The sequence below is a fragment of the Chinchilla lanigera genome, unplaced genomic scaffold (genome assembly GCF_000276665.1).
Source record: "Chinchilla lanigera isolate Chin_1 unplaced genomic scaffold, ChiLan1.0 scaffold00031, whole genome shotgun sequence".
Taxonomy (NCBI): Eukaryota; Metazoa; Chordata; class Mammalia; order Rodentia; family Chinchillidae; genus Chinchilla; species Chinchilla lanigera.
Window position 1 is genome coordinate 19,331,388 of NW_004955432.1, and position 9,007 is coordinate 19,340,394.

Genomic DNA, 9,007 nt, shown 5'->3' on the forward strand with positions numbered 1-9,007 from the left:
ATTCTTCTCTGAGATTTGAGGTCAGAACTTCATCCCACAGGATACTTTATTGTTCCTTCCTCAGAGGTACAGTCTGGAGAGATTTCTGGTGAATAATAATTCTCTGGTATTACTGCATCCTTCATCTTATACCATCATATTTTTCACTCCTTTAAAGCATCCCTACTACTTCTGTCTAGAACAAGGTGAGAATTGGCCTTGGAAGCAAGCAGAAGCTCTGTTAGGGCGAAGTCAGGATGCGATCTAGTGTTTTATGCACACTGACTGAGTCATCACAGATTTGAAACAGGGAAATTTTTAATCCCCACTTTCAAAACAACAAAAGCTGGCTCAAATTAGCAGGCTGTCAAAGGTGTGTGAAATTACGAATGGTAAAGCAAGGAAAGGGCTCTAGTTTGACGATTAACACAATGCATCCAGTCCTACTGTTCCAATGAAACTACCCTTCAAGGTCATCAACAACCTCTGTATTGCCAAATCCAGTGGACCTAACTCAGTCCACACATGGTTTGATTTAGCAGCTTCAGTTTACCATGTCCTTAAAATACTCTCTGCTGGTAGCTTTTCTGAGATCACACACTTCTGGTTTTTCTCTTGCTTGGGTAACCTTTACTTCTGAGTGTTCTTTGCATCTTTCTCTTCCTTTGTCTTACTTCTGAATCATAAATACTTCAAGTCTAAGTTTTCCTTTTCACAACTGCCCCCACATGCACTTTATCTAGTCAGATGTCTTTAAGGAGTAGCTATACTTCTCTAATGAGTCAATATCCTTTTGGCTTCACTCTACTATTTCCTGTCTTATTCTACCTCAACGTCATTGCCTTCCTTGCTAACCTTAAACAATATTTAAACATGCTAAGCATACTTCCATCCCAGGTCTTTGAATTTACTGTTCTCTTTGTCTGTGACAATTCTACTAGCAGAGAGAGGCACAGATGATTCTTTCATTTCCTTCATCTCTTTGCTCAGATGTCACCTTCTATTAGGAAGCAGAGCGGCTAACCCTGCTTATTTTATATGTAAAGCAACACCCACCACAAATCCAGGCCCTCCTATTTTCCTTGCCATCTTTTAATTTTCTGCATACCATTCATTACCATCCAGCAGGTTGTGAATATCCTAAGGGCACGTGGTAGTTACTCAATAAATACATCTTGAATACTAAGTTTGTTATTAGTAAATAACTTACAGCCAAGGGGTGTAGAAGTTAAGATACTGGGCTCTGGGGTCTGACTCTATAACTGATTTCTCTCTTCCCCTCCCTCACCACACCCAACCCACCAGCAGGCGTGTGAAGCTTATACCTTTGGTAGATACACGTTTCTGCAGGTCCAATGCCATCCCCTGACCCATTACCCCATGACCTGCCCTTTTGACTCTACTAGACACCTCTAAATTAGTCTTATTTTCTCATCCTGCTCCCTTCCTATTTCCGATCACACAGAATCCAGGGGAGATTTTCAAGGAGTGTCCCTGATCACGGCCCTTAGCGGCTTTCTCACTTCCTATGCTGTAAAATCGAAACTCAGTACCATGGTCTAGGAGACCTTCACGATCTCAGCTCTATCTACCTCTTCCCTATCGCCCTTCACACTTTTATTTTTGTATACAATGTAGAAGCCAGAACTGCTGTTGTTTTTCCACGGCAGGGGAGACTCTACTAAGATGTACCCAGAAAGAAGTACACAGTGGGAGATTTATAAAAATGAGGTGATCCACTCTATTTTGTAGTGGTGTGCCTAGAATCTCTTCATCTAGCGAAAGAAAGCTATGAGAAGCAAATTTCTGCTTTGGTAAGAAAATAATCTAGTAGATGTTTAAACACTGAGAAAATCTTAAAATGCTGATAGTTAAAAAACAAGAATATAATGCAGAAAACTATTCTGATAAAAGACCACATTAATAATTTAAGAAGAGATAGACTCACTAAACTTTTTCCACACATGAGTTCAAATCATATGTGGAAAACTGCACCAATATTTATTAAAGTAATATTGGAAAGAGAAGCAGAGAATAATAATAGAAGGTAGTAATCCAAAAAATTGAGAACTTTAACAGAAAAAAAGTTATAAATTGATTCTCTCACTTTTTCAACAGTTGAAATTGAGCACTATATAAAACTAGATCATCTGTTTTAATCATCTGTAAAAAGTTTACTTTCTAAGGAAATTAAAATGTGCTTCACGTGGTCTCTGATAAAACTAGTATAGGAATTATTACCTATGTTGGGAATCATGGCGCTATTGCACTTGGTTGTTATGAGTCCCAGAAGTAGTAGTATGTGGTTAACCTTTTCTCTTTTAATAGTAAAAAAGAAATATTTAAACAAACGTTCATTAAATAACCTATGATTTACAGTGAAATTAAAGGTAAAGATAAAAACTATAAAGAAGGAAACATAAAAAGATGCTCACAAAGGGAGACATAAGAAATTTGTAGTTTACTGAAGTAAAAACATAGGAGGGCATGGTCTGCAGTTGCCAGGTTTCAAATCTAGATGATGGCAAAGCATTACTGTTACTGGAACTGGGAGACTAATGCTGATTTGGGAAGGAAGGTAATGAGCTCAGCTTAGACCCAGGAATTCTGGCGTTTTAGTTATTTTTCTCATTGCCAGGACAAAATACCTAATGTCCAGTGTTAAGGAAGGAAAGGTTTACTTAGCTCACAGTTTGTGGAGGTTTCAGTTCATAATCAGCTGGCTTTCCAAGGCAGGGTGGTATGGCACAAGGCTAACAGTTCACGGTGGCAGAAGACAGCAAAAACTACAACAGCAAAAAGGGGAAGCAAACCTCTCTTGCTCCCTTATACTGTTAGGGTGGGTATAATACTCACATCATCTCCACGCCCTCTTGCACAGGATGAAGATGTGCACCATGTGAGGGCCCTGACCCTCTGATAAGTCACTTGGTTAAGTTTCTAAGCTTCTCAGATGGACACAAGGAGTCAACCATTGTAATATCCTAGAGTGTAAGCCACCCCAGGGCATGTCCTCTACACCCTGGGATGTAGAACTGCTGAGTTAAACTTTTAAACTTCTCAAGTTGACACCATAACATCTGATCTGCAAAAGTGAGGCATCCAATGGGGGATATCCAATCAGACTATGAGATTTCATGGCATATGATTTAAAGATAGGAGAATCACATACAAATCTGAAGAAATTCTGAGTGCAAAAGGCTGAGCGAAGAATTTCAAGAAAAACCTTGTTTTGGAGTGGGGCCTGAAAGGACTATAAAAATAGACTACTTAGACATTTTAATACAATAGATAAAAATTGAAAGTATAAAAGAGTCTCTGAGAATCAATCAGAAGCGGGCCAGGGATATAGCTCAGCAGCACAGCACCTGCCTGGCAAGCACAAGGTCCTGAGTTTGATTCCCAGTACAAAAAAAAAAAAAGGAAAGAAAAAAGAGAACTAATCAGAAGAGTTTGGTGTCACATAGTCGAGAGAGCATTTCACAGAAGAACTGGTGAGACATGCAGCAAAACCTCAGAAATGTAAAAATTAAGATGGGAAGGCATTAAGTCATATGGAGCCAGTCAGACTTGCTTCAACATTTACTAACTAAATGAATTACAGGCTTGGATTACTTACTCGGAAAATGTTAACAATATCTACTTCTGGGGATTATTGTTGGAATTAGAGGTAGCATAAATTATCTACATATAATTGACATAATAAAAGGAGGCTGATATATTTTTGACCCACAGAAAAGTTTGCAGGACCTGATTATTTGAAGAGAAATAACAGTGATTTCTCCGGGAGGGTGCTTCTGTAGGCATTTCTTTGATCTTTCTTACCCAGACAGCCACGCTTCTCTTCAAATACCCACCAGGAACTCATAACTCCATGAACACTGGGAAGCCATGCTCCTCAGAGGAGCTGACCTCTCACCCCTAGCAAACCTGACTTTACTCCTCCCCCCCTCCCCCCGGCACCGGGAATCGAACTCATGACCTTGCATTTGCCAGGCAGGCGCTGTGCCACTGAGCTAAATCCCCAGCCCTGCAAACCTGCCTTATTCTCATTTAAGTCAGTGATCCTCAAATGTCTTGGTTCTCTGTGCCCCTGATATCTACATAATTTTTTCAGGATATCTCTAGATCACAAGAAATGCAGAACAATTTCAATAAGGACTTCTGAAAGCTGGGCTTACACTGCACATGGCCCTTCTTACTATCTTGACCTCATTGTCGTGTAATACTTGGTTTATTTTAATCACAGAAACTCCCGAGAATTCAGCATCTCAATGGTGGGACTTCATTGGAAGGAAAGCAGTGAGATCTAACCCTGAAATTGTGAGATTCCTTGTGCTCACAGTTTCTTTAGCACCCTAGGGCTCTTACAAATTTACTGTGACACCCAAGAATGCCTTTTGCACAAGTGTGGAAAAACGCTATCTAACTGTCATTCTCTCCTATTTGGCAGTGATTGGCTTGTTCAGGTGTAGATAGGTGGTCTAATTCCAACAATTAGGGCAGGTAGAGGGTTATAAAATATAGATTTAGTTATTATTTAGGTATGGGAAGGCTAATAGGTCAAAGTCTGCCATTGAAAGGATATTGGAAGCAGGGAGGGAAGGGAAAAGGGATGAAAAAAGGAATCAAGGTGTGTTGTGTACATGTACCGACTCCACACAGGAATGTAAGCGGTATGTAGTACAAAAATGTACTAATAAAAAAAAGAAGTGAGCATGCGCTAAGGGAGATCACGTGGAGAAGGACCAGCGTTGGCCAAGAGGTAGAGGGAACGAAGGGAAATGCTGCCGGGGAAAGCAAAGGACAAGGCAGAGTAACTACATTTAAGATTGGCAAGTTTGATTGATGTCCACAGACGCCAGGCAATAGCAGCTGATGCCTGGCCCTTGGGTGATTAGGGCTGCGGGTAGAGGTCCAGCGGTGCTTGTAGGTTTGGGCTGTGGACCGGTTGCTTTGCATATCAAAGACGCACTAGCAAGAGAATCTTTTCCTATCTGTAGGAATCAGCAACCTTGGGAGATGCAGCCTGTCTCTTAAGGCCCTTAAATGTCAAAGCGTCAGAAACGCACAGTGCTAGGCGTCTAAAAGCTTAATTGCTGTGAAAGTGCGCTCTTCCCTCCCTCTCGCTTTAGAGATACGAGGTTCAAAGCTGATGCCACAGTCTTGCACAGTCCTGAATGAGAAGATGAGACCGAGAAGTGTGTGGTCCTAACAGCACCGCAAGATACAGAGGAGAGTCAGGAAATTCATCGTGAGAGTTTGTAATCTTCAGGCTTTCTGTGTGTGAACCGTATATTGTCTCATTGTTTAAATCAGTTTATTGTGGCTTGCTTGATATTGTTTTTAGATTTCCTATTATTTTCAGCCATGCTATTCTAACATTTACAAAATGACAGCGTGAAAACCCACAGGATCCATTTGGAAGAAATTAATTTTCTATACAACGGAGAGATTTCTGCCAGTCTGTGTTTGGTGACTGGCAGATGCGTTGAAGAGGCTTGCGAAAGTTTGTCCTTGTGGGGTGAACGGCCAACGCGAGGCTCTCAGTTGCACTGATATTCAATAGATGACTCAGCTTGCTGACATAAAAGTGGTTATTTTCCAAATATCATGAAATATATAACCGTTACTGGATAGATAGTCATGTAACATTGCTGTAATGATCATTTTCAGTATTTCATTCCGGAGTAATGGAAATCTATCTATTTTAAAAAATAGCTTACAGGTTTTTAGTGTAGGAAAACCCCGTTATTTTCTTGTGAAGAAGCTGAGTCACAGCCATCTGTTCTGTTTACACTATGTACATGGAAGGCAGAAGAGTATCGCCCCACGCAGATGCAGAGATTACAGTAAGGGTTCTATTAACATACGAAGGTAGCGCTTCTAATGTGTGATTGTTTACATATTCACTGATTGCATTTGTATGAATTTGTAATATATGAACATGAAGTATTTATTTTTTAGCACAGAATACTTAATACATCAAGTAGAATCTGGTTTTATAAATATGAGCGATTTGATTTCTCAGCAACTCATGTATACGTTTGCTATGGTTTATATCAGGATGTCCTCCTGAAGCTTTGTGTGAGGTGTGGGTGTGACGCAGAAGGGAGAGATGTTTTATCCCAGCTCCTCCCTTCACTCTCTGCTTCCTGGGCACCAGGACACGAGCAGATATTCCTCTACCACGGTCCCTCTGCCTTGGAGCCACTGAGCCAAAATAAACCTTTCCTTCTTTAATTTGCAGTTGTTGGGTATTGTGTCTCAGAAATGAGGAAAGTAACTAAGAGAAAGTTTTAGTAAGTTTATAAATTCATAAGGTTTTAAACAAATCAAACAATGCAAAATGTGATGCTAATAAAAACCAGTGCATTCCCCGACTGGCTATAAAATTATATTTCCCGGGGTCAATAGCTTTTAACTTTCTTCTTGTGATTTCCATCTGGTTTTTAAATATAAAATATTTTTACTGATGTTTGTTTACTTCTAAGTTTTGGTTGTTATATACCGACTGCTTTTGTGATTTGCATGTTTATTTTTTTAGTAGTTGTACCCCAATTTGCTTATCCTTTTTAATTAAAAAAAATTTTAAGTTGACAAAATTGTATATATTTGTGGTATAGAATTTGATGTTTTGAAATTTGCATGCATTTTGCAAAATTGCCTCACCTATTTTGTTGACTAAGTCCATTAATTGTGTACCATGATGGTTACTGTTAATACAGTATATTATGTACTCAAAACTTGCTCAGAGTAGGTATTAAGTGTTCTCCCCTCTTCCTACTACAGTTCTGGCACTAATTTTAGTTAAACAGGTAACTTGTAATTACATGATTATAACAATGTAAATACTGTTTGTTAAAAAGCGTAATGTTGCAGTAAATAAATTTCCTGCTTTTATTTACTTAATTTCTTTCAAGTGTAAACCTTATTTTTCATATGTTTATGTTTTATATGTTTCACTTACCGTATTATCTAGTCATCAAGTCTGTATTTTTCCTACAAAGGTGTCCCTGGAGCTCTGGGGCAAATCCTCCTGTGTGAATTTGGATTCACTGCCATTGCTCTTTGCTGTCACGTGGTGGGTTTTCTTCACACTTTTGATTCAGTTTTCATTTCCTGAGTTTCACGCTTTTTACTTCCCAGATTTGTTCTCTTGTTTTGCTACAGCACATTCTGTAGCTGCCTCCCAGGAAAGGCTGCAAGACTGTGCTAACATATAAAGCATCTTTTATTCTTCCTTCAGGTTGGGTTTAGGATATAAGTTTGCAAAAAGAAAACTCCTCCAGAATTTTGAAGGCATTCTTCCATTTTTTTCTAGCATCGGTACTGCTGAGATATCTAGTATCATCCTGAATCTCTGCTATTTTCTCTTTCAAGTCTTAGTAGATCTTAAATTTTCTATTACTTTTCATTAGTTATTTTAAAGTCTTGTCCATTTTATTGATCTCATCCTTCTGTGTGATTTAAACTGCCTTGACATGCAACCAATTTCACTCTGGATTGTCCACGTGGATTGTTTTCAACCCCACAGCCAGGTAACTTCTCCCCATCTCCTGTCTTACCATGTTACTTCTCTGTCGAGGCCCCTATTGCCTTTCTGTCTCAGAGTGGAAGACCCCAGGCTCCTCGTCTCCTCTCACCCCTCCTCTTTTCTCCAGGCTTGTCCTACTGGCTTATTCCTGTTGTCACTTTCCGGTTTTCTACCACGGCTCAACACCGTTCAGTCTCTGTGTGTCTGGACCTCTTTCTCTACCTTTGTCTTTCCCCATAGCTTTACAACTATCTACGTAATATATACCTTACATATGTATTTCAGTCCTCACCCTGCTGCCATGTAAATTCCATATGACCAGGGAGTTGTATCAGTTTCTTCTTCTCTATTGTATACCCAATACCTAGAAGGGTGCTTGGCTTAGAGCAGAAGTGCAGAAATATATTTTTGATGAAATGAATAAGCAGTTAAAATTAGAAACCGTGAAACAAAGGATGAGCGGGATGCACAAAAACCAACACAACTCTGGAGGAACATTTAATGTTATTAAACATTACTGAGTGCTATACTGGGCTAACAGAGTATGTGGAGTTGTTTAACATTCATGGTGTTGTAACAAGCCTACACTAGATGAAACAACCTTTATTCCTGGACATTCTAGAAAAATTATTGTGCAAAATTTTGTATGAGGGTCATGGAATATATCTACTAATTATAACTTTGATATCTGCTTAACCAAAAAAAGATTTCCCTATATCATAACATAGTAAGCATTATCTAATAAAAGCAATTCATTGGAGGGTCCCAGTAGATAGGCCCTTTAATATGTTGATGAGGTTGGAGGAATATGTTGAAGAATAAATTTCTTGACGAATAAATATTTTTCTATACGTCAGAATTCCTCCTTCAAATATTAGCTGTCTTGGCCAAGATTTTGGAGGTAGTCCTATAGCACGTCCAATGTGGCTGTGGTCTAACCTGAACAGTAATTTCAGTTTATAACTGAAAGGAGATCCATCCCCTAATGTAAAGTTTAACCTTAGATAAGTCCTTGTACAACAGCATATGGACTGATCATCAAAGTGAACTTGTTCTGAAAGCACCTGTTTTCACTCCTTGACTTCATCATGTATTATAAATCATTTAATTTTCTAGAATAGCCTTACCTCTGTGAGCCTCTCATCCCTTTTCATGATTTCTGTGTGAGGAGCAGGCAGGCTTCTCCCCTAAGAGTTATCTGCTTTAGGAATTTTATCCATGCACCTGCTTTAATGTAATCATGCTTTTCTTCCTATTACTGTTGTAATAAATTATACAGAGTAGTGCAAAAGCAACACTAGCGCATTATTTTACAGTTCTGGCAGACACAGGACTCAGCAGGTGAAATCAAGGTGCTGGCAGCGTTGGATTCCTTCCGGAAGCTCTTGGGGAGAATCCATTTTCCTCCCTTTCCTACCATGGGTTGTGGCTCCCACTCACCTTCGTTGTCAGCAATGTATCATCTTTAAGTGTTTCTCTAACTTGGAACTT

General features: G+C 39.3%; 1 long non-coding RNA gene across 2 annotated transcripts in view; it reads left to right on the top strand.

The window, feature by feature from the left end:
• LOC102007263 overlaps positions 1-6,891 on the top strand; it is a 47,715-nt gene extending 40,824 nt beyond the window's left edge. For both annotated transcript variants that reach the window (XR_261536.2, XR_001234678.1), the window contains exon 7: positions 5,115-6,891. This is a non-coding gene — a long non-coding RNA (uncharacterized LOC102007263). The remainder of the gene's footprint in view (positions 1-5,114) is intronic.
• Positions 6,892-9,007: the final 2,116 nt, after the last annotated feature.